Source organism: Vipera ursinii (genome assembly GCF_947247035.1).
Source record: "Vipera ursinii genome assembly, chromosome: 4".
NCBI classification, from domain to species: Eukaryota; Metazoa; Chordata; class Lepidosauria; order Squamata; family Viperidae; genus Vipera; species Vipera ursinii.
The window spans coordinates 36,200,592-36,208,128 of NC_139514.1; the positions used below are offsets into that span (position 1 = coordinate 36,200,592).

Below are 7,537 nucleotides of genomic sequence, written 5' to 3' on the forward strand. Positions count from 1 at the left end.
CAATAGCCTTCATTCTATGTATATGCCTGCTTATTAGGGCTTTCGGCCCCATCTCAAGCGGCATTTTTACAAAGTCAGCTTATTGCCCCCAACAATCTGGGTCCTCATATTACCTACCTCGGAAGGATGGAAGGCTGAGTCAACCTTGAGCCTGGTGGGATGCGAACCTGCACTAATTGCAGGCAGCTGGTGTTACTTAAGGAGGCATTAGCCCACTGCTCCACCAAGGCTCTTTTACAAAAAGAAAGCCAAAATAGAGAAGCCATGTGTGAAAAATTAAGTACCTCTTGTGATTTAATAGCTTGTAGAACCATCTTTAGCTGCCATAACTTGAAGTAACCATATTCTGTATGATTTTATCAGTCTCTCACATGTTTGTGGAGGAATTTTGGCCCACTCTTCTTTACAACATTGCTTCAGTTCATTGAAGTTTGTGGGCATTTGTTTATGCACAGCTCTCTTGAGGTTCCACCACAGCATTTCAATAGGGTTGAGGTCTGGACTTTAACTGGGCCCTTGCAACATCTTGATTCTTTTCTTTTTCAGCCATTCTCTGTAGATTTGCTGGTGTGCTTGGGATCATTGTATTGTTGCATGACACAATGTCGGCCAAGCTTTAGCTGTCAGACAGATGGCCTCACATTTGACTCTAGAACATTTTGGTATACAGAAGAGTTCATGATTGGCTCAATGGTTGCAAGGTGCCTGGCTCCTGTGGCTGCAAAACAAACCCAAATCATTACCCCTCTGCCACCGTGTTTGACAGTTGGTATGACATGTTTGCGATGATATGCTGTGTTTGGTTTTTGCCAAACATGGCACCGTGCATTATGGCCAAACAATTCCACTTTGATCTTGTCTGTCCAAAGGGCAGTGTTCAGAAGTCTTGTGATTTGCTCAGATGCAACTTTGCAAACCTAAGCCAGGCTGCCATGTTCTTTTTAGAGAAAAGAGGCTTTCTCCCAGCAATCCTTGCAAACAAACCATACTTGTTCAGTCTATTTTTAACTGTACTGTCATGAAATTTAACATTTAACTTGCTAACTGAGGCCTGTGAAGTCTGAGATATAACTCTTGCATTTTTTTTGCATTTTCTCTGAGCATGGCACCGTCTCACCTTGGGATGAATTTCCTGGGACATCCACTCCTGGTAAAATGGGCAACTGTCACAAATGCTTTCCACTTGTGAGTAATCTTCCTCACTGTAGAATAATGGACTTTACATTGTTTGGGAATGGCCTTATAACTCTTGCCAGATTGATGGGCAGTAACAATTGCTTCTCTAAGATCATTGTCAATATCTTTACTCTTTGGCATTAACATACACTGTAATGCTGGAGACCAGCAAACTCTAAAACATTGGCTTTTATAGAGGTAACCATACTTGCTAACGATAAATTGATCAAGGACACTTGATTAGCAACAGTTGGCTGTGACTTAGTTTCTTCATACATATGGAAGCAGTAAGGGTGTACTTCTCCATTTTGGCTTTCTTTTTGTAAAATAAATGATGACATGATATAATATGTTATGTGTTGTTGGTCATCTGAGGTTGTATTTACCTACTTTTTGGAACTGCTAAGGACCAGATGATTTTTACTATGTCCTGATACATAAAACCACAGAACTGAATGAGGGTGTACTTCCCCCCCACCCCATGACTGCATGCTATAATTGATGCTTTAACCAGTGTGCAGACAATACATACTGTATGATACCATTTCCTGTGATGAAACAAGCACAATATTAAAAATAGGGATACCACACAGCAAACCAAAAAGATTGCTAAAGTAAGGAATTTCAGAAATATTGCTTTGTCCTTGTGTGACAGATCCATTCCTCCTATTGATGGAGGGAACTATTTTTTAATAGAACTTTCCTGTTGAAGATATGATTTTACAATTTAACCCTGCAGGTAGCAGAAAGAAAGGGGAATTGGTGAATGTTGATTTTCCCCTCAATTTTCAAGTTCAATGAGTTGCACTCTATTTAAAGATCCAACACATTTTATTTAGTATGCTATATGTATGTACTACATGTACACATAAATTCTCTATTGGCTCTTTTGAAATCAGGAACAACCAAATATTTCATTTCAAATCTTATTTCAACTGCAGGAATACAGAGCTTGACTATGCAATGAACTTGCTTGAATAGTTCATGGAATTATATGAACACTACCAAAATACTCATAGCATTCCCACTCAAAATACTTTTGCACTTAAAATGGAGGATTTCTTACCTGATATAGATCAAACACACTTTGTGTACAACTATGTGAAACCATTTTTTATTTTTAAACAGCTTGTAGAGGTACCATTTTAATCACAAAAGTGATTACTTGAGTGGAGGCTTCCCTAATTGGTCAGAAAGCAACTATCTTTAAAGCCTGGCATGTCTATTACCCATGGATTTCTTGAGAAGTTTATTTTTCAAAGATCATATAAGCACAAATGGCTTAGATGTTCTAGAATTCTTTATCCTGAAAAGACATTTCTGTTCAGAACCAGACTACAAAGAAATCCTAACAGAGAGGTTATTATTGTATTGTTTGTTTACTGACATTGAGCAAAGACATGCAGACCTATAAAGCCCTAAATGGCGAGGGTCCGGGATATCTGAGGGAACACCTGCTGCCAGCATCAAGCTCCCTTCGTCCAGTGCGCTCCCACAGGGAGGGTCTTCTTAGGGTGCCGCCTGTTAAAGATTGCCGGCGGGTAACACCCAGGGATAGGGCCTTCTCAGTGGCTGCACCTGCCCTTTGGAACCAGCTGCCCGCGGAGCTTAGGACTGCCCCCGATCTCCGTTTATTCCGCCGGGACCTGAAGACCTGGCTCTTCGAGCTCTCTGGCCCAGGCTGAGAATTTTTAATTTTAATTTTTAATTTTAACTGGGGTTTTTATTTTCTCTCAGGGTTTCATTTAATCTTTTTTAATTGTTTTAACTTTTGTATGGATTTTCTTTTAAATACCCTGTAAACCGCCCTGAGTCCTTCGGGAAAGGGCGGTATATAAATCTAAATAAATAAAATAAATAAATAAAAGTAAGATGAATAGGGGTCTTATTGGTGTCCCTACTACACTTTACAGAGTTTGAGAAGCTTCTTTTTCCAATTGTGTATATGTTGTTTTAAAAATCACATCTCTCATATTAAAACAAAAAGAGAAAAGACTCAAACTGAAGAAACTCTTCTGGACAAACATGAAAGCATGACAAAATGTTGAAGGAGTCTTCATACAGCATCAGCTTAAGTCCACTCAGCTGTCAGATCAGATTTCAGACTCACAGTAAAATATGAAGCAGACACTTTTGACTGCTTTGCAAACCTAGCTTCCTTTTCTTTCCTTGGAAAATTAGTATTAGAAACCCATCACTTTACTTCAAACTAGCTTCTGATTTATTACATAACTCTTACTGCTGTCATTTTTTTAAAAAAATAAATACTTCTATGTGTTAGAATCCTAGCATGTTTTCTACAGAATTACCATCACTGAACATAATAGGAGTGACTTTTTAACAAAATAAGTTTGCGCTACTTATAAAATTGAAGGAATATTTCAATATTTTCTTGCATAAGCTATTTGTATTTTAAATTATTTATTTCCTATTAAATATTTAATGATTTGGGTTTAAATGGCCTAGGTAAAGGGGAAAAAAAAGTACTTCAAAAATTATTGTATTAATGAAAGAAGATATGTTATATTGGGAAATGCAATAAAACAATTCTGGTTGTTGAAAACTTTGATGAAAGGGAAAAAAGAGGTTAACTGATGAATTAGGAAGATTGAAACAATGTGCCTTTAGGAGATCTCTAATAACTGATTCTTGATCCATTAGCAGCTGCATGCCCAACTGACATACACGACCAACAAATGTCATTTTGAATGGCTGCTTTGATAATAATCATATTAAGGAAAAGAAAATCATGGCCAAACTGAATACACTACCTGTTTTAATTTCTGGTTTCTCAATAGCGGTACTTACTTGCCAAAATATAATCTCATTTACTTTGATATTTGAGGAATATATATACCTAACATAAACTCTTACAACTTAAAATTGCCTATATTTAAACTTTGTGATTAGATCAAGATTTTGTAGCAAAACGATTAGACCATTTAAAAAAAAATCCATGGTAAAGATGTGACTTGATTTGTGGTATCTATCTGTGGAAAGTATACGATTCATGATATTTTTTTTAATGGCCATTCAACCTGACAGTATATTTTGTTGTCAGTTAAAAATCAGGAAGCTCAGGAATACACAACCAATAGCCTCCCAAGGATTTGGAGTCAGCCTCAGAGTCTTTCCAAATTTGCTATTCAATTGGTTTTTGTTTAATATAAGGGGAAAACTTATTAAATGCATGGATATTAGTCATGTAAATTACCTAAAGCAATGCAATTTAGTTTTAAAATTTTATCCCCTTCTTCTATGTTTTGCAGTATATACCTTGATAGATAACTCAAACATTTATTCCTCAAAAGGTAACAAACCTGTTTTACGCCTACATTTTCAAGAATGATATTCTAGAATGGTATCCAATATTTATGCTGCAATGTGCACAAGGTCAATTATAATTACTGTGTAACATTTATTTCACCTGCCAAGCATAAAAAAGGCTATTTTAACATTTAAAGAGTGCATGATTGCACTAGTGGATTCCACACATGGCCTGGCTAGAATGAATGAGCCATCCTCAGATAGGATTCGTTCACTTTCTTTTGAATAAAAATTGAGTTTTCGGTAAAGTTATGTTCCAAGCGTTATCAAGATCCCTACCTGCAAAGTATATGAATTGTGGCTGAAGGTGAACTATGGTTTAAACAAACCCAAGTGGAAGTCCTCCTTATTGCTCAAAATGATACACTCAAGAATAAAAAGGATAGGATCAGTATGCACATTTCTTTTCAATTCAGTTGTGTATTTGAAAATGACACAGCTTCTTGTTCAAACAGTGAAGAATAACATCAAATCATATACCATATCAATTTTTTAATTTTGCAATATATGACTAATGATAAGGATTACTTCCCAAAATTAATCTGGAACTAGAAACAGATTGGCAAATAGTGGTTTTCCAACTATTGGCATCTGGTTTTGGTCACCACAATATAAAAAGAGAAAGAGTGCAGAGAAGAGCAACAAAGGTGATTAGGGGACTAAAAGCTAAAACATATAAAAAAACGGTTGCATGAATTGAGTATGTCTAGTTCAGGGGTCAGCAACCTGAAACAGTGAAAGAGCCACTCGGAACCGGTTCCCTCACAGAAGGAAAAACTGGGAGCCGCAAAAAATATGTGCGCATGCACGTACATGTGCACATGCGCAGAACAGGGTTTGACTGAAGAGTGGAGCCAAGGCGAGATATGCACCTACCCTGCATATTTGAATTGATTGGTTGAACTTTTTTAGTCCCACTTTTTTTTTTTTGGACTGCACATGGCAGAGGACTGGGAGCCGCAGGAGACGGCTGAAAGAGCTGCATGCAGCTCCGGAGCCGCAGGTTGCAGACCTGTGGTCTAGTTTAATGAAAAGAAGGACCAGGGGTGACATGATAGCAGTGTTCCAATATCTAAGGAGCAGCTACAAAGAAGACGGGGTCAAGCTATTCTCCAAAGCACTTGAAGGCAAGACAAGAAGCAATGGATGGAAACTAACCAAAGAGAGATGCAACCTAGAACTAAGGAGAAATGTCCTGACAATTAGAACAATTAATCAGTTGCTTCCACAAGTTTTGAATGCTCCAACACAGGAGATTTTTAAAGAAGAGATTAACCAACATTTGTCTGAAATGGTATAGGCCCTATACTATAGGTTTCCTACTTGAGCAGGGGATTGGACTAGAAGACCTCTAAGGTCCCTTCCAACTCTGTTATTTATTATATTATGTAACATTAACATTGATAAATTATTACGGTAATAATCTGCAATTCAGTATTGCAGCCTCAGAACACATACTCAGATATATTTGCTCACAAGTAAACATGGTTCTCTTGAATGGATCTTATGCCTAGTAAGAGCTTTCAGGGATGTAGTCCTATGCACATTCCCTTGGGCGTAAGTACAATTAAAGACAGTGGGATTACTTGCCAGAATACACATATAGTCTGTCCTACACTGTCCTGTAGGGAACGGTCTCAAGAGTTGCATTTCCATCTTTCCCATACATTTAAGGGACTTTAAATCTCGGCCGTTCCAAAACCAGATGAATCTTTTTCGGTGTAAATACTTTCAAGGTGGTAAACTTCTCTCCCCCCTGCCACCTCCCCCCCCCAGTCTCTGTAAACCCTGGTCAGCGGTACAGTTAAACTGACTCACGAAATTCCCGTAATATTGACAGACGTCCCTCATCAGGTGCAGCCTTTCAATCTGTGCCTCCAGCAAGGCACCCTGCCGTCCCTCCCTCCTTTCAAAGGGGAGACTCTTCGTTGACTCTGCAAGGCATTTTCTCCATCACCTGAATTTTCTGAGCCCCCCCTCCTCCCCCTTTCTGACATTCACTCAACTCCTCTCTCCTTCCTTCTCATCAATCTCGTTCCACACAACCTAGACCAGGGGTCGGCAACCTCGGCTCTTTTATGACTCGTGGACTTCAACTCCCAGAATTCCTGAGCCAGCAGAGCTGGCTCAGGAATTCTGGGAGTTGAAGTCCACGAGTCATAAAAGAGCCGAGGTTGCCGACCCCTGACCTAGACTAATTTTTCTTCCCCGCCGGGGGGTGGGGAGTGGGCAGAGAAGCCAAGGTGGGGTACAGTGCAGCGCTTGATGCAATGCAACCTCTCTCTCTCTCCGACTCGCCCTTACCGATCCTGACAGCGCGGAGTTCGGCTTCCACATTGACCGAGACGAAATCTCCGATCTGCTCCGTGCTTGCCCGCCAAAGAACTCGGCGATGGCGTGGAACAGACTTGGAGGAGCCGCCTGCCAGACAGACAGGCACACGGAAAGGCGGCGGCGGGGGGGGGGGGGAGCGGCGACGGCGGATGGTAAGGCTGAATAGAGTTGTTTCCTCTTCTATGGTTCGTCGAGGAAGGCGGGACGTCGCCCCCTAGCAACACCTCTTCCAATGAAGGCGTTGCTAAAAGCGAGTCAGCTCGTGCGAGGGTAGAAAAAGTGAACGCCGTTCTCTGTGGCTCACGAGGGGGGAGAGTGACAAACCTTGCCGCCACTCGCGTAAAGGAAAGAACGGAAGTTGTACCGCTATTGTGGCCCGCTGGCAAGGAGTAGGCGGAGATGTTTACTTTGAAGGATGAAATGTGGGCCCAATCGACAAGGGCAAAGGCGGGGCTCAGCGACTTTTATCGATGACATTCTTTACCAATCAAAAAGTGCTGCTGAAAGTTCAGCTCCGAGCAGGGAATAACAGCTCGGCCAATCAGGGGCTTAACCAACCGGAGCTCGCTAGAAGGAAGGTTCTGTAGGTCAGCGGATGAAGATCGGCGTTTGAATGACAAGCGCGCACGCCACTAAGGAGGCACCGCGGGGGGCGGTGCCGGAATTGAAGTACGCGGCCGAAAGGGCGGGTCATCCGGCA

At 40.7% G+C, this 7,537-nt stretch overlaps 1 protein-coding gene across 1 annotated transcript in view; it reads right to left on the reverse strand.

Moving 5' to 3' along the window:
• CGGBP1 (CGG triplet repeat binding protein 1) overlaps positions 1-6,999 on the reverse strand; it is a 15,216-nt gene extending 8,217 nt beyond the window's left edge. The window contains exon 1 of the mRNA XM_083361412.1: positions 6,808-6,999. The gene's annotated coding sequence lies outside the window, so the exon portion shown is untranslated. The remainder of the gene's footprint in view (positions 1-6,807) is intronic.
• Between the last annotated feature and the right edge of the window lie 538 nt (positions 7,000-7,537).